This window comes from Convolutriloba macropyga, chromosome 7, assembly GCF_964194025.1.
Source record: "Convolutriloba macropyga chromosome 7, txConMacr16.3, whole genome shotgun sequence".
NCBI classification, from domain to species: Eukaryota; Metazoa; Xenacoelomorpha; order Acoela; family Convolutidae; genus Convolutriloba; species Convolutriloba macropyga.
Genome location: NC_134474.1, coordinates 39,281,187 through 39,296,772, shown reverse-complemented (window position 1 = coordinate 39,296,772; position 15,586 = coordinate 39,281,187). Strand labels below are relative to the sequence as shown.

At 32.5% G+C, this 15,586-nt stretch overlaps 2 protein-coding genes across 3 annotated transcripts in view; one reads left to right on the top strand and one right to left on the bottom strand.

The window, feature by feature from the left end:
• Nucleotides 1-1,980, bottom strand: part of LOC142342853 (uncharacterized) — an 81,834-nt gene extending 79,854 nt beyond the window's left edge. Inside the window, exon 1 of the mRNA XM_075394479.1 lies at nt 1,741-1,980. The gene's annotated coding sequence lies outside the window, so the exon portion shown is untranslated. The remainder of the gene's footprint in view (nt 1-1,740) is intronic.
• Nucleotides 1-15,586, top strand: part of LOC142342273 (protein Dr1-like) — a 514,279-nt gene that overhangs the window by 221,506 nt on the left and 277,187 nt on the right. The window lies entirely within an intron of this gene.

Genomic DNA, 15,586 nt, shown 5'->3' with positions numbered 1-15,586 from the left:
GCTCTAATATTTTTTCAATCATTGCTGTATTTTTTCTTCAGAATTCCCAATTCATGTATAAGACTTTTAAGACTTTAAGAATCATTTGATGGATTTCAAAGAACTCTCTTTTTGTCCTTAAAGGCTTGTGTGAATGAAAATTAAAAGATTAGAGACTACCTATTTTGGGCTTGAAATCTTTGATAGCATCTTGTTTCATGTTACGATGTACAGGATACGATGTATTCTTCTTAAAACTCTTTGAGTGAAAAATCTATGATCAGTTAGTGTTGGGCCATTGGTACTACATATTATATATATATATATATATATATATATATATATATATATATATATATATATATAAATACATTGACCTGTACTTCACAATAAATTATGAGCTTTCTTTTTACGTAGCTTTCGAGGTTTAAGAAATGGGACATTTTGATAATTTATGTGACAAAATTTAATTTCAAAATTTTTTTTTGCGTTTTTCAAGTATCGTTTTTTGCCAAGAATAACATGTCTCAGGCCTTCAGAAAACATAATAGTTTTCGTTTTAATAATTTGCTTTCAATTTAATTTTTCTTGTGGTTAGCCATTCAATTTAAGAAAAACATAAAAATATCAAACATAAAAAACAAGCAAGATGTAAGTGGAAGGCCCTTTTTAATTACGCAAATTGATTTGGTAAATCAATAACATCATCGACTTTCCTATCCACATAACTCCAGCTACAATTTTAGTCTCTGTATAGTTAAATAAACAATAGGTGATACAAATTTAGAAAAAGACAACCAAAAATAGTTCCATTTGCATTTGAAAGCATACCTTCGAGCAAAAAAAAAACAAAATATCAAAATTTTTTTAACACATTCTTGGTATTATCTGTTTCAATTGTAATATCGGTTTCGTTGGTGTCATTGGTTTTATGCTTAACAAACGATAGGTAGTTTTTGTAGTTTTTTTGCTGTAAGATAACTTAACTTCGTTCCTTATAATTTTGTCAAATTTCAATGTTGCGCTTTTGTATTAGCAATTTTATTAAGGCGTCAATTCTTCTTTCGTTGGTTGAAAAATCTAACTTAACACATTTCGAGAAAATTGGTTGGTGTTTTAAAAAGATGAACTATGTACTTTGAAATTTTGAAGTAACAGAAGTTTTGTCTTGGATTTTTGAATTTCAGTTATTTTTATTGACTTCAGTTGGTAAATGACGTCGCGTTTTGGGTTTTAGTGGTTTAAAACCAAACATACCAAGGCATTACAATGTTTAAAGTCAGCAATTTTTTGGACCAGACGAGATGAACTGAGTGATAAACTATTGTTTAGAAAGTTCTTGTTTAATTATCACTAAAAAGCGAATTTTGTTGACGAGTCGCTTTGAACTTGACGGCTAACGATCTGACAGTTTAATGCAACAAATTTGAATGTCAATTATTTGCATATAGAATTGACATATCAAAGCTTGAACACTTTTCGTTAACTTAGCCTATTTTGTTATTTTATTGACAAGGAAAAATTATCTCACATCTTCATAACAACATTCTTAATCATTAGTTTATCTTAATCATTATCAAGAGATATGTTTTGAACCATAATTGTACAAAATCGAAAAAAAATCAGAAAAAAATCGAAAGTCAAAGAAGTGCGCTTAAAACTCATTTTCGCTTATTCCGTTATTAAAAATACTTTAAAATCATTTATAAACATAGTTCGTTACAAAAAATATAGAATAAAAATTGAATTATTTTGACTTACCGATTTTCACTGACCAATTTTCTGTTTTGAGTTGTGCAAAATTAGTCCGAGAAGGTTGTAGCAATTTCTTTTTGAAGCTCTGAGGAGGATATTCAATCTCCAATTGAGTGAATTATTTCCATCAAAATACTCCACGTTCCTATGGGCTTTGCGGGTTGTGAACAAAGTCTAAGGGGGAAAATAGCCCACAGTTTAGAGACCGGGGACTGATTTACCACCCCAGTGGGATAATTGTGTTCATAATTCGCAACTAGCTTGCAACACAATTCACAAACAAGAATTTTAAACAGCAACCATTGCGCAATTCTTATTGGTTGAAATTTATAAAACTTGATGCCTAAATTTGCACACAAAAAATCAAAGGCCTCTACTCTTTTTTCACAGTTCGCAAACTTTGAAAGCAGACGCCATTTTGCAGAGCAAGCTTTGCATATTACGCTTTGAAATTCTTACTATCTCGGGTTAAATGATATTGATTAGAGGAAAAAGTACGCGAGTGTTATTTCTAATTAATTTGAACCGAAAAATCAAGCTTCAAATTCTACAAGTGTTTTAGGTTTCAGATGTCTCAAAGAATTTAAAGAAGCCACAAGAACAACCAGAAATTTGCATAGATGAAAGAAATAAAAGATATCGTTTTGCCTTTTAATTGTTGTTCGCGATAGTTAGTTTGAGTTAGTCAGTTTTAATTAAAAATATAGTTATGATTGTTTTCATTGTAATTTGCACTTAGTCTACAATGGAGTTTGGGCATTATTTGTATAAAATTCATCATAATGAGCCGATAATTTAATTTCAATGCTCGGTTTTTGACGGAGGATCTTTTAATTCTGCATTTTTTCTGAGAATAAGAGAAAAGATGATTTAAAAAAAAATAAAACTTGAGCTCTCGAAAATTTCGAGACAAAGTGGTAATATATAGTTTATTATCAAGCCAGCTCTGATCAGACCGTCCAGACCAATATCGGCTCTGATCAGACAGATTTGAGTCGCGCACTGGGGGTAACAGACTGACGTGAGTTGCGCACTGGAGGTGCCAAACGAATTTGAGTAGCGCGCTGTGTGTTCCAGACACACTTGAGCCGCGCACTGGGGATCACAGACAGACTTGAGTCGCGCTCGGGGGTTCCAGACCCATTTCGGTCGCGCACCGAGTAAACCCAGGCTGACACTCTTAACTGTTCAAATACCAGTAATGATTGGCATAATTTATTATTTCTTGGAGAAATAGACAGCCTTTTATGTATGTGGTTTATGGGTTCTTCAGTAAGAAAATATTAGCTTTAAGGAAAAAATTTCCAGCTCAACAACAATTAAAATTTACAGCTCAACAACAATTACCAGAACTTAGACTTTAGCGTGCTCTTTAATTTTCATCAAGTAACATTGGGAAATGCTCTTCAAAAACAGACCCATCGGGGTTAAACTAACTCTTCTTCGTTTCAGGGGAGTGACCGTTTCAGTTTGGACCTCTTGGTTCTGATCAGACTTTCCAGACTCTAGAAAGGTTTCTGATCAAACCCTACAGACCATGGAAACAGATCTGTTCAGACTATCCAGATCATACCACAAAACCCTCCAAACCCTACACCACGCTTTGATCAGACTATCCAGACTCTTGTCGGGGCTCTGATCAGACTCTCCAGAACGTAGGTAGTGCTGCCAGAATCTGTGGAGTTGTCGCTGTTTACCTCCTGTGCGCGACCCAAGTCGCGGTGAAACCAAGTCGCGGATCAGGGACGTCCTGATCCTGGGTGGTATTCAATTCCATCGAAATAAAGCTCCAAATGGTGAAATAGAAAGACAAATTGAGAAATTGAGATGAAGTGAACGCTATTTTCTATAATTCCAATATAAAACAGAAAAGGAGGCCAAGGATATGCGACTCTGCGCATCCACAATCTTGACTACCAAATGACCACTTACTTGAGTTTAATTGGCTACCGAATAATGAACAGATGGCAGAATTTCAGAAACAAACATATTGTTTACTAAACCACTAATAGAATACAATAATGCCACGATAGAAAGCCGATGCAACTTGTTTTTAATAGGACTACTAGAAAAGAACATAATAAAAATCAAATAACAAACATTTATTACGATCAAAAGCCAATTTCTATGTTTTAAAAAACCAAACTGGCATTGCATAAAACATCAGCAAAGAGAATTAAACTGCTCCTCATTAGAAAAAATATTGGACCTCTCCTCGATGCGATTAGGTAATAGGTCGAATTAAAAGATAAAATAGGTGGTAAATTCAAAAATACGTCTCTTTTTTTTAAATGAAATTAATTTCAAATTGATTTATGTAAATGGATTTTAACTGAAATCACTATAATGTGCATTTATAATTCCATGCGCAGCAATTGAGATCTGTTTTTATCCAATGTAGGTCATACGACTACAAAAGAACAAAAGAAACCGGCAAAGTTAAAATTTCTTTCACACATTGCGCGAAAATGGCAGTGAAAATATTAAAACCGTGAACTTCTCACTAAGAGAATTAAAATTGCTCATCTGCCCATTATTTCAATGCCAATGGGATCTACAAAAAATGTTAAAACTTAAAACAAAGACAAAAATCCTTTAAAAAATGCAAATATACAAAAATCTCAAACATTTATGAAATTTAGGCCAAGAAACAATTTTTGAAACTTAAACCGATATTAGGATTTAGTTATAGCTCAACGGAAACGGTTTTTTACCTGTCTTTAAGGATTAAGCTACAAATCGACCGAAAAATGATTGCAGAAAATGGCGAAGCTCAAAAAACGAAATAGGTTTTTGAATACAAAGATTTTGAAATGCCATGAAAAACCGAAGATTTCAAAAAAAGTTGCAACACCTCAGGAAAGCAAATGCACCTTTTTTAAGTGAAACTAAGTCACAAGACTAAAAAATAACAACAAATACGGTCAGAGGCCATTACTTCACAAACAATTTTAGCACACCACAATGTGAAAGGCACTATAAATATTAGATGTTATCTTGAAAAACTGTAAATCATCATTCACTTCTCATCTGAACGTCAAGGGTCTTCTTTTCTGAAAGATTACATAGAAAATTACGTTCAAAACGAAAAACAAAAATAAACAGTATAGAGATCTTGAACTTTTTTGGAAAATAATATGTCGATGCCATCAGTCAAAACATAAAACCAATCGAGAAAAAGGTTTGTTTCAACAAAAGTAGTTGAGGCTTCTTATTAGTGAAAGTGCGGTAAATAGTGACATAAATGAGAGCAAAAGGAGCAGTTGAAAATACTTTTTTTAAAAAGTTAAAATGAAAGTCATTAAAACAAATAGCTATAATCCGAAATCCTAAAATAAGTTTTTTTCTCGTTCTGTGGCAGCAATGGAGACCAATCATTACCAGGTATATGTTATCGAACAGCAAAACCAAATGTAAAAACTTACAAAAATCCGCGAATTTTTGCAAGAAAAATGTGTATCAGTGCAAGAGTATAAATTATTCGACAAGAACAATTAACATTTTCAGATACGCTTCTTCATAACTCTGTGTTTTTCCCTTTAATTTCCTTGACTTAGATCTGTCAAAAATTTTGATAATTTGACAAAGATACCAATTGAGGGATACGAAATTGGGAAATTCTGTTAAAAAAATGGGAACCCGTAGTATCAAAACCATGAAACCATTAGTTAAAAAAAAACGTTACCGATAACAATTTAAAGCTCACAAGAAATGAGTTTCCGTGTTTTTTTACTTAATCTGTACAAGAAGCTGAGAGAAATAAGAGAAAATAGTTGCGACAAATTCACTGAAATTTTGTTAAAACAAATATATCCAAAATCATAAGAGACAATTATTAACGGAAGTCAACAACTGAAAGCATTTTCTAGGTTTGCTTATACCTCCTACAGAAGTCAATTGGATCTTTGATTGTGGAGACAAAGTCACTGGACAAAAGTATAACAATTGAAAGTAAAACATCAGGAGTTCATAAAATTTTACAAAAACATTTAATTAGAGACATAAGAAGATGAGCTTCACACTCATAATAATATATTGTCGTTCGGCTTCATTTCCTGCTTTTTTAATGTGTCAATTATTGAGCAGTGATCCAAAATTCATTCCAGTAATCTACATAGAAGACTTTAGATGCAGAAATTTCTTGAAAACGGGTTTGCGCACCATCAAAAATCTAAACAATATACCCTACGGATTTATGGTTTGATCAAGATCAGCCCTGAGATTGCTGCACATCTACAAAAATTCTTATTTGTTCAAATAGTTGCAAAGTAAATCAGTTTTCAAGCAAAATCTATCAGTCTATCAAGATTCAATAATGCAATTTGTGTAATTATCGGGTTTTAATTTGCTAGAAGGTGGCAAAATTTTAATGCCACAAGACTCTTAGATCAAGTGGGAGTAGAAATAGGTCTTTTTTTTAAGCTCACAAAGCAATTGACCGCAGTTTTAAGGTGTCTTCTTCCCTAAATTTTTAAGAAACCTGAGACAAAAAAGTATATTTGGTCCCACTTTTGACGAAAAATGTCTAATGTTTGAAAAACTTCCAATAACTTATAGCCAGAAAACTCGGATCGTAAAATTCAGTAACCCTCTTCTATTCTTAAAGATAAAATCATTAACACTACCGTTAATAGTTGTAAAATTTAACATTTTTTGCAAAATTGACAAAAAAATGGTGTAAAGTACGTAAAATATGAGTTAAAACAACCGAAAATCGTCTACTATTCAGAAAAAATTAAAATCCGATAACTTTCTGTCAAAATAAATCAAAAGAATCTTTTCAGCTCCGTACTCTATGCTGGACAGTCTTTCCATGATACCACTCAAAACTCTCTACGATGATTATATAGATCGGCCAAAAATGACTGAACACAAACATCCAATTGAGTATATAGTTCCCCCACCCCAAAGTGGATCCGAACAAATAGGGAATTGATTGCCACTTTTATTAGTAGCCTGCTTTAAAAAATGTAAAAGAATAGCATCAGCTTTAATACTCAAGCCATTCCAATTGTTTTATTATTATATACCAAAATGACATTGCAATCTACAAATAAAACAGCCCACTAATATAAGTCGGTATACTTTTTTCTTCTAATAATAACTTTAGTACTCTGAAACAATCTCTGTTGCATTTTTGAACCGCATATTTTTTCATATAATAAAAACTCTTTTAAAAATAAATCAAAACGTAAGTTTTTAACAGAGATTTTTCCCCTAAAATTTAATTTAGTCAAATGGGGACTGTCTCTTTTGATTAGAACCCTGGTCGAGGAAAGGTCGGAAAAATATGTAAGATAGGCAGCGAATAGTTTTTTTCTTCAACGCAAATTTAGAAACGCAGTGAAGTTTCGTAATTTCACCATTAGATCAAGCGTTGAGCTCACAAAAATTTGCCATATTTCGCCGCTCACTACAATTTTTCCCCCTTACACGGGTTGGAACCTACCACCTCCTGCACTCCAGTCACCTCTTCTTCCAATGCGCCACCTCGCACTTTTAGGATTGATTTTTGAATTTAAATCAAAATCATTCATTCTCTTTTCTGAAAATCATGCGCAGCAAATTTTTGTAAGAATAGCAATTGTTAGAGGTCAAATTGTATATTTTAGTGGTGAAATTTGGTGATTTTTTGTAAGCGCACCACTTACTCCAGTGGTGAAACTACATCAATTCACCGCTTAGAAAAAGATGTAAAAAGATTAGGGGCTGATATTAGGGGGGGGGGGGGGGGTGTAAAATCTAACAATAACTCTCTTACTACCCATTACCCTTCACCTCTACAGCGCCATCTGTCACTTAACTCTATGAAATTTCTTGTGAAATTAAAGCAGATTCATTAAACAATGGAAAACAAATGCGGTGAATTTTTGCAAAAAATGCGGTGAAATATTTTTTTACCGTATTCACTCTATTTATTAGATTAATTTGCCACAAAGATCGAGTGGGTTTTTCCCACTGTAGCCCCCCGTTATGGTATAATTACCGTGATTGGGGGGTCTATAGGTTATCTGACCACTAAGTTGGAGGAGGGGACTATTATTGGAAAGACCCGATCGAGTGAGGTACATGAACATCTGAACACCAATAGCCTTTTTGCTAACGTTTGTACGCGAGAAAAATTCAGGGAGTTTGCCTGCCAACATTAAGTATAAAGTGAATCTCTAAATAGCTAAATCTTTTTCAAAACTTATTCAAGGGTTCTGAAATCAACAAAAACATATAACATCAGATCAAACACATAAATTGACTCAAAACGAAGGCGACAGAGTGAGAGAACACTAAATACCCGCGAGAGACCAGTAATTCCATCCACTGCTTGCTTATCTCACTTATTTTGGACACTTTTTTCTGAGCGGTGAATTTATGTAATTTCACCAATAAATTAAGCGGTGAAATTATGTAATTTCACAACTAAATTAAGCGGTGAATTTATGTAATTTAACCGCTTATTTATGTATTTCTACCAGGCGACAACTTTTTTTCATCGCATTCACCGCCTGATTTATGTAACTTGTCAAATTCACCGCTTATGTGACAAATTTTCTGCATTCCCCGCCTGATTTATGTAAATTCACCGCATTCACGGCTTATCTTACAAATGACGGTGATTTTTGAACTCGGAAGTTCTGTTACTGTTACACTGAAGTTTTAAGTTTCTGATATTTTAAAAAAAATGTTTCATAATCTTTGTATGAGTAACCAAAAATCATTGAAATCATATATGATCTAGCATGATTCCAATGAAATTTTTCTTTTTGTTCTATTACCTTGGTTAAAACCATTTTCTCTAAATTATATTTTTGTTTCTGAAACTATTTTTCTGCAATGAATTTGATCATATAAAATTTTTGCGTATGACAAGTCGTTTGTGACTTAATAGGACCACACTTATTTTAATTGACTTTCTTGCGTCCCTTATATGACTTCTTCGAAATCATAAAAATCATATAAGACCTATTCTGGGTATTAAGAGTACTGTGTGTATGGGTGCTCCAGGAACACCCGAGGTGTACACAACAAATTCAAAAAGTAGCAATTGTTTTGATGTTGTTGTCTCCGCCTCGGGCGTTCCTGGAGCACCCATACACACATTGCTATTAGGAACCAAAATACCAACTATGACTACTAAAAATTTTGTATGATGAGCATCTCGTGTAGTAGTATCCTGGATAGCCTCATGTTGATCAATATCGGCTGCAAAAATGTTACCGCATTTCTTCTTCAGACACACGGGCCATAGTAATCAAATTAGCATTAATGCTTCAAAAAAGAAGAGGCAGAGGTGTGTGTGTGTGTGTGTGTGTGTGTGTGTGTGTGTGTGTGTTTGGGGGGGGGAGGGGAGTAAGAGAAAAAGAACAATTAACTTCTGATACTATTATTACTTTATTACTATTAACAAAATTAGCCTTGTGCTATTCCAGCCATTTACAAATGCAATTAAGAAAAGCTTTATTTTGAAAGATAAATTAGATTTTTTTGAAAGGATACGATCCGATAAATTTTCTAATTTTTCATTGTAGCAATATAGATCAGGTATTTTTCATAAAATATTGAACTAGTTGTCTTACTATTTGGAGCAATAAGGAGGCTGTGGGGAGACGGCTGATTACAGGCATACTGTTTTGAATACACACGTCACGAAGATTGCATTTTGAAATTATTTCCTTTTCCGTTTCAATTTCAATATTGCTTCTTGTTTACATGAAGGGATGAACATTGTAAACACAAGCCTCGCCCATGTCTCAACAAGCAACTTATAATGAGTTTTTAGAGTCATTATTCCGGACTTGGAGATTTGAAAATTATAAATTCAACACAGTAAGCACTTTAGGTAGTCGAGAAGATGTTCTAATTAAGAAAAGCTCATTTTAAACTCCGTGTAATGAGCTGCGAAAGTAAAAATGATCGCAATAAAATCAATTTGAGTGAAAAGATTTTGGAAGAAACTTAAAACATGGCAGGAAGGGGCCCTGACACAATTCGCAGAACTTTTATTGGCTAAACAAAAAACTAGACCTCGAATGGATTTTGAATAAATTGGGAAAAACATTAGAAAAAAATCAGATAAAAAATTATGTCAAAATACCACATGTGAACAATAAAACAAAAAACTACCGCGAAAGCAAATTTTCAAAAAGACACAGTTTTCTCACTCTAATATAAATTTGGAGTGCAAAAAATCACGCCCCAAAACCACTTGCTTTTTCGCTCCACCTCCTGTTTCGGCGTGAATAAAACATAGCCCGAAGAATTCCGGAAACGACTCGAAGATGTCTTTGTCAAAAAGCACCCTGTCGAATAACTAATTTTTGATCGCAGTGGGCTTCAAAGAAGAGAAAAGACTGTTTTAATTGAAATAAAAGAGTTAAACTATACAGTAATTTCAACAAAAATTCAATTAATTTTCAATTTTTACAAGTTCAAATACAAACAGAAATACATATTACAAATATTCCAAACAACTAAATTGCTCGCACAAACTTGCACAAGCCAAAATAAGCGTCAAAACTTCTCTAATTTTGAAATAAAGCAATAAAAATGGTAAGAAATTAAGAAAAATTTTTAAAAATTTTTCAAATTTTTTTGTCTAAAATTGGAGACAAAAAAACTTGGTATCAAAGAACCTGCACTTAATTTGATATATAAATTGCCCATCAGCATTGGGCTTACATTCATTTGCATGTAAAAGCAATAAACTACAATAATGGGCCAAAAATTGATAAAATAGCCTTAGTTGACGGATATTCAAATAAGCGCAAAACATCTGTCGATTACCACAAAGCTCTGAAACGACATGAAAACAACTTGAAAAATAAAATTTTAGAGAGAAATAACATCTCAGACAAAATAGAAGTTTCAGAGAACACGAAAAAAGCTTAAAAAAGCCGCACCTGAACAAACAAAAAAATGCTCGTTGAGAGAAAGTTTCATCACACCTGCATTTCTTGCTGTGTTTCAAAAGAAGGCATTAACAAAAACCACTCTCGTTTTATCCGCTCTTCAAGTTTGTTCACTTAAATTTGACTTCGAAAATAATGAAATTAGGTAAACAGATCTTAAAAAAAGATTAAGCTCCGATACAACTCTATTTTTTGAATCTGCACTGCAGATCAAATGTACAATGCAAGCTAAAAAGACAAGCAATCTCTAAAGTTCAGAAAAACTAAAAAATTCACACAAATTTAAATAAACATAGTCATTGTTTTAATTCTTGAGTTTTTCACACTGAATGCTAAACTTGATCAATTTAAATACACCTATCAACCCATGCGCAAGTTTTGAAAGAGTTTTATTGGCCACTAAAGATTGAAAAAATTTCCAGAAACTTGACAGATTCTTGAAAAAATTGGATTGTGAAAAAGTTATTGAAAGGTTCCTAAGTTTGCAATGAATATCGAAACAATTTTTAATGTCTCCCCAATCTTTCCAGAAAGCCGTCAGCAAGACGTAAGAAAACTTCACTGGCCCTTAAAGATCGACAGTCTCAGAAACTGACAAATTTTCAATATATCTGCAAACAATTGCAAATTTTATTGAAACGTTGCAGACATTTCAAATAATAATTTGTTCAGAACTGTTTAATTATCTCCATGAACTATCTAGTAAATCGATTTCAAGCCTGAAAAACGTTTCACTGGTTCACAAATATTGATAGACTCGAAACATGATAATAATGTTCAGGAAATATTAAAAAATCTATTTTTATCAAATATTGTAAAAAATTGCGATTGTGCTGAAAAAAATTCCATTGCCCATGTTAATTATGCCAATATAACCTGTCAATATCTACAGGAGATTCCCTGGTCCTGTTTCATATTTTTTAAAAAAAATGACAAAAAATTTGAAAATTACTTGGAAATAAAAATCGCTAAACAGCATGATGTTAAAATTTTGAATACAAATCCTTTGCTTTTAGAAACTACACGTATAGTTCAACCCTAGAAGAGTTTGCTTGAACCGTGGATAAAAACAAAAAATAAAAAACATTAAAAAATTTGAGACGCGTTTTATTTTAACTAGAAGCTATGCGTGTGAGGCAGAAAACTCATAATACGACAAAAACTTTAAAAAAATAATAGAAAAAAATTCAAAAACTTGTTTAATTTTGAATGTTTATGTTTGCAGTACCAAAATAATTGTATACTTCACAAAAGGATCAAATAAAGTAACAAAGTTTTAGAAAGAAACTTTTATCATTATATACAGAAGTTAATAAAAGACTGAATAAATGGAAGCCTCTAAGGACGACAAATATGTGAAAATTTGCACAATTTTTAGACCAAAATCCTAAAAAGGCAGAGCACCAATACACACGAAATTCTCTGGACTGTGAACAAAGAGCTTCACAAAACAATTCGGGTTCCTTGAAATTAAGAGAACCAGGACAAGTACTTAAATCGAAACCAACGAATTCAATAAAAAAATGAGAACTGGTGTACCTGACCAGCAGACCAATTGAACAAAACCAGCCCTACAGAAATAGTCTCACAAGTTTAGAGAAACTAAAAAACTTACACAAAATGAACAAAAAAATCAATATCGCTGAAAATCTGAAAACTTTTGCCCTGATAAACAAATTGAGAAATTATTTACAGGCCCTGCAAAAGGGTTTATTGACAACAAAAGACAAACAAATTGGAGAAAAGTGGAAAATGCAGTTTTTATTGAAAGTTGCGAAATTTGTCGTAATAGTTGCTTGAAAACATTTTTCTTTGTCTTCCAAAACTCTCCAATAGCCCCCTACAATACTTAATAAACTTTCACTGGCCATATAATAGCGATGAAATCAGAAAAAAACACAAATGGAGAAAGAAATGGAAAAATTTTTAGCGAACAGTTGCAGAAATTAGTGATTTTCATACCTTCAGGAAAAAAAGTGTTGTCTTCCGAAAACTTTATGTTAGCACATTTTGAAATCCAAAGTATTTTCACATGTCCATAAAGATAGTTGAAGTCAAAATTTTGTCACATTTTTCAGAAAATTTGAAAAATTTTGCACATTTTTAATAAAAGTTTGCAAAACTTTGTGATATTTAAACCTTATAATTTTTTTTGAGGCCAGAAACTATGCAGTGTTTTTTCATCACACTCCAGAGGAGGTTTTTTGGAACCTGAACTCTTAAAAAATATCAAAAATTTTCAAACATCTCAAACTGCAACGCAAAAATTAGTATCATTTTTCACTATTCATAATTGCAATACTAACGATACTGCTCACAATATGAGATAAGAGTTAACTAGGTCTTGCAGAAGACCTCCATCATCTATGGTAAACGACAATTTAAGATCGAGCAAAACAACAATAGGAAACTAAAAAAGGACCTTTTAACCTTGAAAAGACACCTTTTCAGTACTTGCAGGCCTCTGAGCACATCAATGGCTACTAATTTCACTTATGGTCTACTGAGAGAACAAGATGCCCTCTGGGCGTTAACTTTGTATCCCGTTTCGAAAGACCAAATTCACGGAAAAATATGTGAAAAAATCTTACAAAAAACATAACAGGAGAGATTCGGAGATACAATGTATAAATTTGAATTAAAAAATAAAACTACAGTAATTGATCAGCAGACCAATTGCAAAATTTTAATCAAACAGACAAAAATTTCACCAGAAATAACGAAAATATATTCGTTGGTGAAAATCTTGAAAATTTATTCTGAAGGCTAGTTTTTGATCCATTTAATTATACCCAATAACCAACGCACAGATTTTGAGGGTTTGTAATGGCCAAAAACGATAGAAAAACTCAAGAAATATGACAAAATTTCACTAAGAACAAAATTATTAATTTCAATGCATTTTTTTAAAAAAATGTTGCGGCGTTGAATTCTTCAAAACATTTTCTCCTAGCTCTTGAATCTCTCCAGTAGCTGATCTCTAAGACTTAAAAAATTTTTCTGGCCGTGAAAGATCTATAATTCGAAAAAATTGTCCTACAATAGTTCCTTTAACGGTGAATTAAAGCCTTCCCAGCAGCTGCAGCAACATAAACACTCGACGGACTACTAATAAAGGCTATGGGCCTATAATGAAACTTAATAACCAAGGAGCTTCACCTGTTTATCCTGTTTTGAAGGATCAAAATCATAGAAAATGTGTGAATGTGTAAAACGTTCTTACAAAAAACCTTACGAACGGAATCCAATTCAAGTGTTTTAGAAGCATAGCTGGGCAAATCGTGAGTTACATTTCGATGATTTGAAGCAACTGAAGACAAATTTTTCAAAGCCTCCTTAAAAAGCAGCCTCCAATTAAAAAAGCAAAACAAATATCGAGAAGTCCAGGAAAGTAAAAAAAACTACAAAATCTTTCCACTTCTTTTTAAAAAATTGTGTTGTCGAAATAAATTACTCACAACAACGTCAACCTCATAAAATTTTGCACAATGGGAGTTTAGACACCAAACACCTACTTTAATGAAATCAAGAAGAAAATTGAGAACGCAAACTAATTTTGACAAACATTATTTTTATGAACTCCATTAAAAATGAATGGCATGAAAAAGATGAACCTTACAACCCAAAAATTGAATTTGTCTACACATCTTGCGCTATCTATCAATAGAAATTATATATATATATATATATATATATATATATATATATATATATATATATATATATATATATATATACTTTAATGACAACAGCCATTATTTAGATGTAAAGAACCACAATTCTGACTAATTAAAGAGCATATAAGACTAATTGTTTTTGAAGTTAACCCACTGGACAACAAAAATAGTTTTAGAGAAGGATCTATTCTGTTTTGCCCCCTACCCGGCTTAGTGAGCGTAAATCTTTTATGACCCCATGCGCACGTGCTATTTTCTTACATAATAACTTGCTATACAACAACATATAATTTTTAACTTGGGGTCATAAAAAGGGGGCCGAAACAGAGTTGATCCTAAAAACGGCCAGATTTCAAAGAATTTCGAATATATCTAGATAACAATTCCTGTCAAAATCGTTAAAGCTTAATATTTGGAATCTAGAAAACAAATGAACCTAAATCTGCCTAGAAATTACTAATATTTATAACAAAGAATAAAGGACAAGAGCAAAGAATAAGTGACAAAACAACATAAAACCACAAAAAGCAAAATTCGAATAGCTAAAAATTTTTTGGATGCAAGTTATGTCAGAGTATTGAAAACTGTTTGTTATGAAAAAAAACCTTTAAATTATTTGAATCGGGACCTATTAGAGAGCCATCTAAATCTGATCATAAGGAGACTTATTGACTAACAAATAAAAAGAACTAAAGGAGATGAAAAATCCAGAGCAGCTAATTGTATTTCTGAAACAATAAATGCCAATGTCATTAAAAATATGCATAATTCACAAAATCAACTTATTTCATGAAAACAGCGTCAAAGTCTGTGAAAATCATTAGTTGCCATTTGATGGGTTTAATCAAGTGCAACTATGCATTATTGGAGCATGTGTTTTGTCTTCGTAACGAAAATGAAAAGAAAACCACCAGAGACATTCTTCTCTCACTTCACTTTAAAAAGCGCTCTGAAAATCGTCACGCTCTATAACTTCCGATTTTCGCTCTTCTTACTCCAATTTGACTTCTCGTTGACAAGGAAAGGTAAAAAAGTGTGAACAGATCTTAAAAAATAGAGGACCATTCCTGAATTACAATTCAAAGAACTGAACAAAGAGTAAACAACATTATCAACATCCTCGAAGGAGCAGCCTCCGATAATGAGCAAGTCGGAAACCAAGACGTTTACCAAAGTAGACAGAAGACTACCAAAATGGTGACAGTGTTTTGAGGGACACTTGCTGCTATCTATTACCAATTAGGCTTCTTTGGTTTTGATCTAACTAAGATG